Source organism: Macrobrachium rosenbergii, chromosome 55 (genome assembly GCF_040412425.1).
Source record: "Macrobrachium rosenbergii isolate ZJJX-2024 chromosome 55, ASM4041242v1, whole genome shotgun sequence".
NCBI classification, from domain to species: domain Eukaryota; kingdom Metazoa; phylum Arthropoda; class Malacostraca; order Decapoda; family Palaemonidae; genus Macrobrachium; species Macrobrachium rosenbergii.
Genome location: NC_089795.1, coordinates 31,009,660 through 31,025,353, shown reverse-complemented (window position 1 = coordinate 31,025,353; position 15,694 = coordinate 31,009,660). Strand labels below are relative to the sequence as shown.

Sequence of the window (15,694 nt, the reverse complement as noted above, 5' to 3'; positions counted from 1 at the left end):
ATTTATCTTTACTGGTGCTCCTTTTACAAGCTTTTTTTCCGTTTTGCAGGTGGCAGGAAGGAGTTGAGTAGTGCCAACACTTAAAAAAGCACCCAGCAACCATACAATCGGCCAAGCTGCTGTGCCATCCTCATCGTACGGGGAGCCTCGTAACGAAGAAATGCAGCTTTGAGAAGCACTAGGGGTCAGAGTGGGTCAGGAGGTAAAATAAAAAAAATAAAAAAAGGCCAGCAAGAGTATTATAAAATGGCGGGAAGAGACGCACACACACACACATTCGTGAAGTTAAAGAAGCTTGTCAGATCGCCATTGTACAACTTTGAGAGAAGCTGTTGTTATCTGTTATCTCTTATATTAGTTCAAGAAAATTGCCTTATAAGTTACTCTAGATCAAATATGCCAGTGAGACTGAGTTCAGAACGACAATCAAGAACTTTAAGACAATGTTCAGGTCAAATTAGAACCTCAAACATTCATTTTATTAATTTCAACCTTTTAAAATGTTTTGAAAATGTTTATGAAGTCCAAATGTATAATTTTGCTGTTAATCTTATTTTATTTCACTATGTAAAGAAAATTATTCAATGCAACTGTGATCCCAGTGGAAACTCAGTATAACAAGGCCTATGCTCCTGACTTAGCAAGACCTCGTCAATAGTGCAAAATGAGAAATCAAAACAGCGTAAGAGAGAAAGGCTGCAAGATGGACTTAGAAATGTTCAATATATTGTACATGTGATATCCTTAACCTAAATAGTGGAAGAATGAGTATTTCTAGAAAATATTTCAAATATAACCAGAGTTGTTTTTATATGCTGTAATACAATTGATTGGCTTTCAAATTTGTGTGGTAATAGTGAATGTTGCTGAGAAGTGTGTATGAGATACGATGGACCATTTTAAGCCTCGAGTTTTTGGTTTTGGTGTTGTATTTTCTACGAAAAGACCTCCACTAAAGAAAACCTTGAGAGCTCAAAATGGTTTATCACTTCACATAGTTTCCAAGAAGTGATTAAAGTTTAATTAGCTACGTAAACACGTTCTCATGAAGGGTTTGCAAATGTTTGATCATCATCCTATGATCCCCCATCGTGCCAGAGAAACCTTGTTACATTCTGTTTTAGTCCTCCTTTCTCCTTTCCTATCTAAAATGCCTAGTTTTCCCTTCCCCTCCCACCTAGGCAACCTTCTTACCATTTTCCTGCCAAATCCAGAAGAGAAGTCTAGATGTACCCTCCCTGGCATGGTTTCCTTCCATCTAAAACTTTTATCCCTATGCTTTCTACGAAAAGGAGTATCTGAAAGCAGTTCTTTATTATTTCATTCAAAGAAAGAATCCATATCTTCTTCATAGCTCTGGTTCTTGGGTAATCTCCCAGTTTCATGGGATATCACAAAAGCTAGAAAATTCTCTGTTCATACTCAGGAATATGTGCTTTACTGGAGTGCCCTGAAGCTGATACATTACCCAAAGTTCAGATACTATTTTAGGAGCATTACAAGGTAGTGGATCCCATATCTTACTCCCCCCAGCTGCCCAGAGGCATCATTAAAAATTTTTCCAAGGCCTTTTGAACCCTGTTTTTATGCCTTTTTGCGCCTTCTACAAATTCTACGCTCTTCTATGCTGCAGTAGTTCTATGCCCTTCGAAGTATTATAACCAACTCTCTGGAACTGCTCTTCCCCGCCTTACTTTTGTCGGATGCCAAAATGTCACAGGGACGTTTATGGTTGCAGTATTTTTATGGGCAGATGGGGGTAGTTATGGGTGGTAGGACTGAAAACCTTTTGGTAAACTTTTTCTTCTTAATGACCCTTCCTAATGTCATTCCATCTCCTACATAAATTAAAACTTTCCCAGGTTGAACAGCAATAAAGCATAACAGTTTATTACAACCATTCCTAGGGTTTGTTTTTTGTTCACTTTGCATAATAATGTTTCAAATATTATCTCTATAACGCATTTCATAATATATTGTTGTTCAACTGTTCCCCAACATTACATTCTCCTATGTTACAAAGTTGAGTGTGGGTATGATGTTAAGAAGACCGTTACTGTGGAGATATGATGTGCAAAGTCACAGTGCTGACAGCGAGTGATATTAAGGCCAAGGGGTTCCCCAGGGGCTTGGCCCCCCTCTCATAACCACCACTACCACCTGCTTCCACAACCCACCACCAGCAAATCCAAGCCCCAATGCGCAATCACAGAGCAAAAATAATAGAAATTGGGAAAGAAGGAAAGCAAGAAACATGTTATAAACGAGTGTGTGTGCGCACTAAAAGACAGGGAGGAAATAAATTTTAAAAGCAAAATGAGCAACGAATGACGCAGCTGCCGTGATCAGACTGTTTCGTTACGACAAGCAAGTGGTGATGTTTGTGCCTGAAGCAAATTCTGCTGAAGCTTTACCAAGAATGTACATATTCGTTATTCTAGTGATTCATTAGTTAATACTAAGAACAATGGCCTGAATGAAGGAGGGAGGAAAGACGCTATAGAAAAATAAGCAGCTGATGTGTTAAATACTTTGGAAGTTCAAGTGAAAGTGGTGGCAGTCGTGAGTGTGTGCTCGTAAACCTTAACTGTGAGATAAAGTGTGTGCTAGGTTGACCATATGTTCCTCAATATGTTGAAGAGGAATTTTTTTCAAACCGTCTTATTCAAACCTGAACTTCATAACTACAATATAAGATATACACCAGCACTGTTCTAAGTGTTGGATAATCTTCGGGTTGTTTCTTTTTGCCATGTTTATTGGATGGTTTAAGATAACAATTCGGTGAGGTTGGTACCCCTGTGCGTGAAAATGGCGCAGAGTAAAACAAAGGTTCTCAGACGTCACAATCCTCTAGCATCTTCAGGAAGCAGAATTCCACAAAGTGCCACAAGGTGGTGCTTTCTTAAGCTCAACTTGAAGATGTCTGATTCATGATGCATGGCGTATAATTACCTAGAAGAAAGTATGTGAGATGGTCAGGCTGGAAAACAGAACAAGGTGAAGTTGAAATATTCTTAACATTATTCATCAAATTAAAAATAAATTGGGTTACTATAAATGTTTAATACCAGTCAATTTTGAAACTTACATGAAAAGTGAGGTTTCTAAACCAAGAATAAAAAAATGAAACCTGTTGAGCAATAAACAGAGGGGACAGAAATAAAAGAAAAGTGGGCAACAAAACAGGAGTGGAGTAACAAGTAGAAAATAAAACAGACATTGTCCACATGGAGCAGCAGCAGACCTAAGCAGGATCAGGTGTGAAGAAGTTTCCGTCACTGGCACATTATCCTCTCCATGAGAGCCTCATCCCCTCTCCGCTGAAGGAGGTGCCGCCCCGCCCTATCACTCAGGAAGGATGGTCCTAATTACTGTAAAAGCATAACTATCTGGAATTTCAATTAGTCTTGGTCATCCAGTCCTGGAAAGGAGGCTTCTTGAAATCAATGAAATTGGTGAATTACCATAAGGCCCGATTTGTGATGTAAGAACTCCTTAAGATGATTTTCTTTAATAGTTACAGTTCAGTTAAAGAAAAAAAAGCATGGTCCGCAGTTTTTTTAGATGTCTTAGACATGACATATATATATATATATATATATATATATATATATATATATATTATATATATATATATATATATATATATATATATATACATAATATTTATACATATAATGAATGTAAGAAAGATTTTGAACTCTTCTGCATCTGCAAATGACAAAAAAAAAAAATATTGGGTAGACTAGTAATAGCTCACGAAAACCTGTAAGAAAAGGTTTGATACTGTTCTTGCTTCAATAGGCCTAACATAGCAAATTAGAGATAATGATCCTTCCTAAGCAAAAGAACAGAATCTTATGGTGTTCTTACATTTGCAAAGCTAATCATGTCCATCCTCTGTGCAGTCATTTGCACATTGAGAGCGTGGATGGCATATGAAGGATGTCACTGGAACGGACCTCGACACGAGTCATTGAACCTATTTGAAGCTGCAGATATAATTCTGAGGAGAGTACAGTATACTAATAAGGATGATGATGATGATGGTAATAATAATTTACATGATAAAATAACATCAATAGTACTAAGAAGAAAGTGATCCGATTAAATAGAAAAAAGAAATAAATGTGAATCAAAACTGCTTGTCTGAGATTGCCAGAGAGTGAGAGTGGAAGAGAGAGTGTTCAATAGAGAATAAGAGAGAGAGAGAGAGCGAGAGAGAGAGAGATTCGGAAGTACACATTGTTAACTGCCCATTCACTCACCCTGCATAGACATTTCAGGAGGTATCAGCTACCGAGGAGTAAAAGAAATAAAGACACGTTTTGTGTTCATATCACAACCTTCACCCCTTGCCTTTGCATCGTTTATGCCCATATATTTCCTAAGTGATGATGTTGGATTGTCTCTAAACATATCGTTCATTCAAAAGAGGAAGCCTTGTCCTTTGTGTGGGTCATTCTCACTTCTTACATTATGAAGTTTGTGTCTTCTTTCAGTGTCCAGTTTATGTTCTTAATTGTACTGCTTTATTTTTTTGAGTCATCACTTTAGTCAGACATCTACAATGTATATAATAAAGGTGTAAGTAAATATGTGGATGACTGTATCCGGTGCTAGAATTCCATTACAGTCAAGGAAGAGGAAGTTACAACATAGATTAAATGCAAAAAAATGTTATAATAGATCACTTGCAGTTACCATAGTGAGGAAAAATACAGTCTAGGTTACCCATGTAGTCTGTTAGACCAGGTCAGGCAGTTATATAAAATTTGACTAAAATTATAGATGGTAAATAAGGAAAGAGTTATGGATTTTTTTTTCTTAAACCAGGTTAGTAACCAGAGAAATCGGGTTCCTTGAGGTGTTGTGTACTTGCTGCTGAAAGTGAGTGAAACTTCAATTGGGCAAGAAGGTAATAAAATTGATTATCCATTGTAGATCATTTTTTAAAATTATAACTGACTACCTCCCCCTGTATTGTACATGTAAGACAGTAGAAACTACTAATAGTAATCTTTATTTGCCGAGCTCATAACTAGTGTGCAGGTGACAGAAAATACATGGGTAAAGTAAATGCATAGTTGAAAAGAGAAAGTATAATCTTTATTATAGAAAGATCCTCTAATCCTCCTCCACTCAGCTTCAGCCAAAAAGAAATTGTAGTAATGTGGATACTGATTAAAGGTACTTTAAAGCCCAAAAAATTGATAAAAGAAGGCAGATCAAGACTGATAATGAACACAATGGAGAAGGACGGTAAGGACTTAGGCCAGTCAGAATGTATGGCAAAAATGTCTCCCCCAACTAGTACGTAGGTGATGGTCTTCACGCCTATGAGTAATGAGTCTAGTTTAGAGAGATAGAATACAAAGTGAGTAATTACCTAAATTGATCAGCATTATGATAATTTCATAGAACGAAGAAATTGTGACCGTTCGCCTCTCCAAGATCTGATAAAGTGCATTGCTTCACTATAAATGAAGAAATGCTATCATGTTTTTATATGTTTCTTTCTAAAAGCCTGTATATATTCTGTACATAATTGACTGATTGTTTGTTTTACATTAAGCCTGTTTATTGTTGACGGTTTGAGAATCTTAGATAATTATTTTCTCTTGTTGCTGCATGAGAACTTTGAACAACTCTTAACCCATCAGGTTTTGTAAGTGTGACCTCCTCCTTGCGTTGCTCGTGAGGGGCTAACTAGGAGAAGGTCCCACCCGTCAGAACTTTGAGTGGGCTGCCCGTCCCAAGGTGTCCGAATGCAGTCTCAAGTTTCCTAAGCAACTCTCTTCTTCTTCTTGTGGACTAGGATATAGGAACCATTAAGAGGGGGCGGGCATCCCAACCATATGCTTCATACTTTATCTAGGAAAACCTCTAGAGCATTATTTGCTTGCTAGATTACAAAAGATATTGGAATAAATGACCATTAAACATTTCAGAACGGCCGTAGTTCCTCAAAATGCTGTAACCTCTTCAGCTATTTACGACTCTGCTTAATATAGAGAGACAATGTAGTTGATCCAAGACTGGGATAGTCCACTGTGATGTGATCAGCCATTTTGACCTTTGAAATATGATATCAGTTTTGAATATCAAGAATCAGCTTCATCAAACTTCCTTATGCGAGGTAAAAATAACTGATCAGATCTCAAATCTTGTTGGTAGATTCTTCTGTTGCATCATAATACATCAAGCCAGTTTTTGGATACTATGTCCTGATATGTGATGGAATTGGTTGTTACAAGGATTAAATGAGAACATATATTTACAAGGATTCGTTTACTCTGTGTAAACTGTCAATGTAAATTTGCTTCAGAATTTAATCTTTTATAATAGCAATTCCATCACGAAATGCAGCAGTAATTCTTCTCTTAAGTCTTTTCTCTTCATTGTCTCTTTACATAATAAGGTGCCATGTACTCCCAAGTTATCTTACTGGCTCCCTCTTTCTCCCTCTTTATTATATTGTATCTATGTTACTTTGCTTCAAACAGTTGTTTTCTTTGTCCACTCAAGGAAAGAAAATATTGTTAGCAAACTGCAGCTACCAATGACATTGCCAACTCTTTCCATTCTTTTCAGAATTATTAGTAGTGGTATAGGGTTTCAAATTATTGAGACTTTCTCTATTTAACTTTATAATGACTGCCTGTTATTGTATATAATACAAATAAAAGTTGTTGGTTAAATAATGTAACAACAATTCATCATCGTCATCCATTCCAAATCAAAATGAAGGCAGATGAGCTGTAATTATGAGAATACTAGTCCACCTAATTATTCCAGGTATTATTGATTAGGCTCTCCCTTTCCATATTAATCCCTCCTTATCCTTAAAGTACCCGAGGCTCAGGAAAAGACAATGAGAACCCACCATGTTAGACTCAGAGAGAAAGTGAGAGAGGAAGAGAGAATGGTTGGAGTTTCACATACTGCAGTTAGAAAAAATAGTCAATGGTAAACTCATCCCATCCAAAAACTGATGAAAGGGGTTTACGTTGTCTCCTGCTGAACTTCAGAACAATATCCGCTTCAATCAGAGACGTCAATGGGTTTCCGAGTCGTAAGGGTTGTCAAAGGGAAAGGGAGGAAGCAACTGGAGGCCAGCAACGATTTCCAGGCCTCCGCGGAATCCTGCCTTTTCCTCCCAAGTCATTGTGAACCAACCATTGCATGTCTGTGTTATTATTCTAGAGAACCTCACCTGTTATTGTTATAAGGTTTTTCCGTTTAGCAGATATTCTATGTTTGGTGATTTAGATTTTTGTACAAATAGCAAATCTGGAATGGTGTCTTCAAATCTCATTACAATCAGACTTCAGAAGATCATGTATGTCATAAAATCTTCATTAGAGCAAATTGGCTTTAGTAAACATACTGATTATATATATATATATATATATATATATATATATATATATATATATATTTATATATATATATATATATATATATATATATATATATATATATATATACACATACATATATATATATACATACATATATATATACATACATATATATATACATATATATATATATACATATATATATATATATACATATATATATATATACATATATATATATATACATATATATATACATACATATATATATACATACATATATATACATATATATATATATATACATATATATATATATATATATATATATATATATATATATATATATATATACATATATATACATACATATATATATACATACATATATATATGTAAGTATATATATATATATATATATATATATATATATATATATATATATATATATATATATAAATATATTTTTTCTTCTGTTTACTTGGTTTTTGGGGCACATTACTGGACCATTGTGCTTTAATAATCTCTTGATTTGTATCCACTTAAGCATTTAGGTCAGTATGGTGGTTTGCTTCTGGCAGCACTTTGTTAAGGCAGATATTTCCAATTTTCCAGTTCACAGAAAATTACCAGTCATTAAGAAAGCGTTTCCTATAATCCTGACCTTTATGCTTGATAAAGAAAAAGCGTCAGTGGCATATTCAGGCTCTGAGGTTACTATTTTTGGTTAGCTTTAATATGTGCTTGTATCATTTACTACATAAGACCAGAGCATTTTTCATCAAATTTGAAAAAAAAAAAATCAGGGAGGGGATACTGCTTGTATAACAAGCAAAATATTACACTTAAAAATTATTGCTCAGTTCAAAACCAAAGTAAATTATAATTACACGTGCCAGGATTTGCCACTTGAAAAATAAACTGAACTTTAGAGGAGAAATATACTGTGGATATAACTTAAGCACATCCCATATTCAGCCATTACCCGTGCCTTCTATCCAAAGCTTCCACGGAGCGATTTGGGCCTGGACTCTGAAACAGCACTTGAGTGGCAGTGAAAGACAAGCAACCAATCACAGTCCTTCCTTCACATTGTAATAACTAATCAGCTTACAGATCTAGACCGCTCAAGTTCTTTACTGTCCTCAAGAAGTGTTTGAGAGTTTAGGCCAAAGCCATGTTCAACTTGTCCAAACAATGATGGTTCCTCTTAGCAGTATTTCCCTGCAGTTAACTCACTGAAATTTATTGTCACTTTTCATGGTGTTTTTCAAAGCTTCAGCTACAATTCTTTTCACTGCAAAAAATAAAAAGTCAATAAATTGAATAGTCACTGTCATACGAGGAGCCACAAGAAGTTTTAGACCCATTGAACTTGGCTCTTGACTTTTGTCAACGTTCCACTAACCCTGTGAGATGGGAGAGCAGACCTGCATCTATAGGTGATGAGGTATGCGACTTCAAGCCTTAGAGGTTTTCAACTCGCTTTTAAATCTGGTCACTTCACTCAACACCCAAAGGAGACCGAATAAAAAAAGAGATGAACGAAAAGACATTTCGACAGATTTCCGATGGAAAACCTCGTTGGCTTTGACATCGTCATTCTTATCACAATCATTTGTTTTGCTAGATTAAAATATGGCTGTTCAGTCTCTGTTTACGGTCTTTGCCTTCAAATTATAAAAAAAAGATTTTCAGGTGACGTTCTCTGTATTGAAAAAAGTACTAGGTATTTAACATTTCTTCCTTGCTATTAAGGTCCATTGTTGTATAAGATTATGAAAAGATTTGGACCTTGGTAGCTGCAGGATGGACTGGATTCACTGAATCCCATCAATATTTTGATCTTGTATCAAAGTGTGTGCTTTTTCATGCCAATAAATTAAGAAACCAGTTAAATATTGACCATTGTTATTCATCATTAAATCCAAAATAATTTTCAATTTTGGCTTAACTTAATACTGCTTCTTTTTACATACTTTCATAGCATTGCAGCAAAAACAGTCTGCATTACTACAGCATGAATTTGTATTATGTCAGAGAAATATAACATATTTCTAAAACAAAGGCCTCATCAATACTAACTTACCTTCAGAAGGTGAAAAGGTGCATCGCAATTCTAATGACATTTAATTCTGCAAACAGAGTAATTTCCGAAAGCCAAATCCAGGACTACTAAGCTACTGTACTGAATTTTATAAAGGAGATAAGGCTGTAAATATCTACAAATATTACATTTGAGTTGATAAAAATGAAAGAAATGAAGCCAAGTATAAAAATGAAACCAAGGAGAAAACTATATACGGACAGGTGGAAAAATTATACTAGTATGTATAGTTACAGATGCACAGGATCGCGCACACGCACATATGGGGTGTAAAGTTCCTAGGCTTATCCGGACAGTTTACAACTTATAGCTAAACAAAAGCGTTATTTAGTCTGAGTCTTACGAATAACCCAATATACTCGAATTATGAATCCTGAATCGAGATTTTTTTTCCCTCAAAAGCTCCACTATCCGAGTCTTAAATCATATGACTCATGTGTGCAACTTGGTTAAACACTGCCCTTCATAATAAAGATCTCAAACTCCGTGGTTGAAATATCAAATTACTACTTTATGCAGTCATAACTTAAGGTTATCATCAGTATTCACATTTTTTTTAGTCGGATATATCAATAACTATATGAATCGTGGTAAATACACTTTTTATTTTTGATAAAATGTTGACAATACACTATTCGCATAAAGTGCTGCACTTACTTTTCCAGCAATAATTTTAAGTTTAAATTTTCATATCTGCACATTAAAACTGTCTACAAAGTACTTTATGCACTCTACCAATAAAGAACAGGTTTCACTACTTACTTTTGTCGCTACTTTCAAGTTTCATTGGTCTCTCATCCATGTTTGGGCTCTACAAACCATTATTTCTTGCTCGTGTCTGAGAAATATTAACTCGTCTCACTGCCTTCCTGCTAATTTATAGTTTCATGTCATCTCAGTTTCTTTAGGTATACGTATGCAATTTTTCTTACAGTCTATGTTTATTGCATTTCTCAAAGTATTGTACAAATATTGTATTCATTCGTGACTCAAGGATATTTGGCAACCATAAAACACTATATAGGCCTTAGGCTGCTACATGATTAAGTAAAATACTATAAACAAAACTTACCCATTCATGCAGAAAGCCATATAAAGCAAATACTTACAGAACTGTTACCCATTCATGCAGAAAGCCATATAAAGCAAATACTTACAGTTTAGGGGCAAGAAAAATATGCTGCAATTACAGAATATTTACTCTTCCTAATTAGTAAGAAATATACTCAGCATCTACTCTCTAGCCAACATTATGTAGGTACTGAATACACTTCACGTAAAACTGCCATCGAGACAAAATGCAATGCTCGCGGTACTAGGAAATGACGGATCGGGAATATTAAATTTGCTTGCAATTAAAGACAATGTATGAAATTCAAGAAACTTCATTTCAATTTGCAAGAACGCAAGGTACGAAAAGGCCCAAACTCGATGACTGCCCTAGGACAATGAGAGAAAATATTACTGTAGTCTGTTTTTTGTTGCCCTACGCTGACAAAGGAATAGTGAAAAATGTTTTCACGAAAGTCGCTTTGACTTACGATAGACTACAGGACTCTGGGAGACGTACCAAAATACAGAAAATTCAGGTTTTAACATGTATTAAAAGCAATGGAGTGACAACATTAATTTACTAAATAGTTACTGTGGCTCAAAACAGTTTTTCTGAATTTTCCCTTGCAATTTTCATACTGTGAAAAATTAACCGTAATTATGATGGTTTTTACTCTAAAACATAATTGTTATATTACTTATAATGTGCAGCCATGCATATGAAATACACTGACCAGACCAGCAAGCATCCACAGATTATCTACCTACATAAAGGAGAAAAACGCAAGCTGTGGAGCAAAACATATTAGACAAGTAACAAATTTTTGAAGAGCAAATAAAAATAATTACAATCCATAAAATGAGTCCCAAGTGCATGGCGTTTTCTAAAACCTCTCTAGAATTGCCTTGGGGACTTCTACCCAAGTTAGTTCTTATTAATATGAAAGGCTCAGTTTCTGACAATGATAGTATGAGAGCCTCCGCGAAAACGAGCACAGAAGATGGTCTCAACAGGACATCTTCCAACGACGGTCAAAATCATAAAGTGGACCGAAACACAAACTAAGCGCTGTTGCCCAGAATACGAGTATCTTAATACTGCTGATATCAGCACAAGAGAAAGAGCTTCTGACAAGGGTAGCATAAAAAATTTGAACCTTTGACATTAAGATCATCACCTCGGTGGATAGGGGTGTCTTTATAAACCACAACAAGCTTTAATAAGCAGCACGAGATACATTTTCTTGTGAGCAATAAAAGTTCGGAGTAAAAGGGAACACAAATTACCATAAAATTTTATCCATCAATGACTAAACTATAGCAGTACCAATACACTGCATCATGGTATCGATAAATAGTCCCAATAATTTCCAAGCAATATTTCATATTTTACCACAACTGGCCAAGAAGTTTGTATTAATTTCGGTATGTAACAGTGTATGACAAATAATGAATTTTACACTTTTACTTCCTTCAAGACTAGCCATCAAAATATGGGCAATTAGATTTACAAGACACTAGGTGTAATGGAAACTGAAATGAAGCTATGGTGCAAAGTACCTGACTATTAATAAATATTAACGTTTAAAGATTTTCTCTACTCATTTTTCTTACCTAACCCGAAACATATGTACAATTTAATATGCTAGCTCTTTAAAAAGTGCTGTCATATGCACGCCATTAATGGAAACGAATCGTTCATACTATCTAACTGCCATGAGTTTCCCTAATATGCAGTGCCCCACCAATAAAAAAAAAAGTTACAGAGCACCATGTATAAAAGTAATTAAACTAGGTTAAAAGGAGTTTTATTTTATTTCTTTACTTTCCTTTGCTATTCCGGAATGCAATTGCAAAGTCGCAATACAATGCAAGTTTTTTGCAAAAGAAAAAGGCCAATCATTACAAACTTCACCAGAATAGGAATGGTATAGTAAGTTTTTAGGCTCAAAACAAGCAGATTGGGATATTTTGAGATGCCGATCCACAATGACTGAAAAATTAATTTGGATTGCAATTTACATATTATGGAAGGAAAATTGCAATGCATGCCCGTTACTATCAAAATGCCAAGGATATAATTATAACTTTCCACAATTTTTTACTTAAAATATGGTCAAACTTTCAAACTTTTTTTTTTTTTGCTAGCCCCGAATCTAAAATCAAAAGGGCAATAATCTAAAATGTACAAGCAACAATAAAAATTCAGTCAATGCAAATTTTGCAATTTTTACCAAGGCTATCCTTTCCTTAGGGTTTATATATATTTATATATATATATATATATATATATATATATATATATATATATATATATATATATATATATATATAATATATATAATTTTATATATTTAATTTTATCCCTTTTACTAAATATACAGTTTGTCTCCAACAAGGTAGAATAGGAGTTTTAGCGTCCACAATTTCGAATATGGCTGTTAATGAGACGGTAAATATCAATTTACTTACTATAGAAAAATGAAAATGCCAGCAAAATCGTTATAAATAGCTATTATGGCTAGAAAAATGTCTTCAGAGTAGGTAGAATTAAGTGTTTTGAGATGACAATAACTAATTATTGCCATAAAAAGAACAATGTTGCAATCTATATGAAATGCAACAAAACACCATTAACGCTTTGGAATGGAAAGCTTTCTAGAATCAAAGCAGAATTTTCCTTACAACTGTGGATAATGCAGTATTCTGGTCGATGATAACGAATATAACTGGAATATTGCAATGATTTAAAATTTCTTTGCAATACATCAACGTTGCAATCAAAGGAAAATTGCCAAAACATCACAAATTCAAGATAATTTGCATTTTTCCTCTGTAAACATGCCTTAGGTCTTTCATTTGGTTATCTTTGGTAAAAGCCAGTCCAGCCATGGAAGCTTGGTTACAAGGGAAACTAGCTGCAGATGATTGGGGGGGGCACACCAATGCACCTCCATCCCTAGTTCACAGATCGTGTTTGTCGATGGACATCATGCCATGAGGGGGACTCGAACTTAGGACCACTGCACTTTGAAGTCCAGACAAAACCGAGCTACCACTACCCTAGAGTCTCGACCTTTACATGGGAGGTACTGTCTAAGAGCAATAAAAGTACCCGCAAACTGATTCTAATATGCTTGTAGAGCCAGAATTGCTTCATGCTTTTCAAGAACGAAGATATGCAAGTGGAAATCGTCTCAAGTTCAAGACCCTCAAACAAATTAGCTACTGTCATCTAACCACCACCATGTAAGAATGGCATTCACTTCTCGGCTGAGGGGCATGAGGAGTGTCAGAGGACTGAATGCATATGACAAGTGCTGCTGCAGACACCACTAAAGCAAGTGCAATTGGATCCATCCATGAAGCAAGAGGTTTTTCTAGGAACAGGTAACAGAGAGTGATCTCACAAAGCCTAACTGGAACAAGAACTGCTTTGGCACCTCACTGAACCGTTAGATCCTACAATCCTCAGGAAGGACTATCACTGCTACTGTGTTGAACAGCATGACCCGCACTTCATCTGCTGCTTAGATTGAGGATCCAACTTCTCCCAGTTCATCAAGATCCCCCAACCACAATTAAGAGAAGTTAATCCCAACTCTGTAGTAATTGTGCCTCTAGGATATTAGGGTACACCAATCGCCTAGTCAAGATTACCATAACAAAAGAACCAAAACCAAATTGGCCAAGCAGACACCAGAGTGAACAGTTTCATGTACGTCTTTCGGCCAGTGAATGCTCCAAAGCACAGTGCCTTAAACAAACATCTGTTCAATTGCAGAGAAAGCCACAGGTATCATAAGAATGGATTTGCCCACTTGGATAGAGCCAACATGGAATATGAGGTTTCCATCCTAACCAGAGTTTGAAAAGAAAACTTGTTCCTGGGCAAGAGACTGATGGCAAGTCTCCAGCATCCCGCTGGATTTCAACCAGGAAGAGATGACTGCAGAAGTCTGGAGATTAGTTGTCTAAGACTTTCAGTACACTTTCTCCATTGTTGTTCTTACCTCTAGAGAGCATACAAGAAATTTGAATGGTCCTGTAGAATAAGCTAGAAATGGGAACAGTCTTTGAAAAGGGAGGGCTATGGTCAGTAAACATACCGAAAGACACAATATCCAGGTTCTACCCACTGTCATTGACACACTGCCCAAAAGTGCAAAAAAATATCCTTCAACTTGCAGCAGCACGAGATGAGGACTACCAATTTCAGCATCTTTCTCCCTTCTTCCCTCAGCCTTTCTTCCAAGCTGATGCTTGGGAGGAAAAAGGAAAGGGCCAAGAATATCCCTGGCCCTTTCTCCAGAAATAAGAATGCTGAGTACTTGAGTGGGTATTTCATAAGAGGTCTGACCTTCTAAGCCCAATGTTGATGGCGTAATCAACTCCTAAAGGCTAGGCTGTAGTCCATTGGTAGATCTCAAAGGAACTTTGAAGGAAACTGCATGGTGGTTAATGGAATCCTAAGTATTACCAGTCACTTTCTCTAGCTCTGCCTTAACCTTGACCTTCGAAAAGAGTGAGGAGATACCCAGGGACAATCCATTCCAAAGCAAGATACCACTATGAACACCAAGTCTCTTCAAAACAAGGTTAGCCCACAGGTTAGCAGACTGGAGTGGGAGGGTTAACTTCCTCCCACCATTAACAACTTTCCCTTGCGTGTCCTCTGAGCAGGAGGAAGCTAAGTCCACCTTTGTTCTGAGCCAAAAGGTCCAACCACGATGTTGTTTGTGATGAATCCATGATGACCAACTATGAAGATACCTTCTGCACAAAGCCATTCCACACTAAGTTTGTTTGTCAGTCAGCTGAATGATGTGTCCATCTATCTGGCAAGTCTTGGTGGGGTAGCAGCTTGGCCGAATGAAAGTGAGTTCTTTGATCTGGAGATTAGGGAGTTCACTTCCTTGCGTATGCTGTAGGTAAGCCAAAACAATGCTAAAGCCTCTGTGGCAAAACCTAGATGCAATCAAGAGGATGGTGGGTTATGCAGAGTAGTCTTGGTTGCTTCCAACATGGTCTTCTTAATAGCTTTGCAGCAACTCTCCAACTTGACCTGCATGGGTTCTATGGGAAAGGATCCCTCAGGACAGCAGAATCCAGGACAAACCAAAAAGAACCCTCCCTCCTCAAATCAGGTAGAAATCATGGCATTCCA

General features: G+C 36.1%; 1 protein-coding gene and 1 long non-coding RNA gene across 14 annotated transcripts in view; one reads left to right on the top strand and one right to left on the bottom strand.

Moving 5' to 3' along the window:
• shaker (Potassium voltage-gated channel protein Shaker) overlaps positions 1-2,733 on the top strand; it is a 650,071-nt gene extending 647,338 nt beyond the window's left edge. For all 13 annotated transcript variants that reach the window (XR_010852300.1, XM_067099786.1, XM_067099787.1 and 10 more), the window contains one exon: positions 50-2,733. The gene's annotated coding sequence lies outside the window, so the exon portion shown is untranslated. The remainder of the gene's footprint in view (positions 1-49) is intronic.
• Positions 2,734-2,755: 22 nt separating this feature from the next.
• The window catches only part of LOC136835922 (uncharacterized), a 53,915-nt gene continuing 40,976 nt past the window's right edge, over positions 2,756-15,694 (bottom strand). The window contains exons 2-3 of the long non-coding RNA XR_010852301.1: positions 10,237-10,343; positions 2,756-2,955 (exon numbers count right to left, since the gene is read on the bottom strand). This is a non-coding gene — a long non-coding RNA (uncharacterized lncRNA). The remainder of the gene's footprint in view (positions 2,956-10,236; positions 10,344-15,694) is intronic.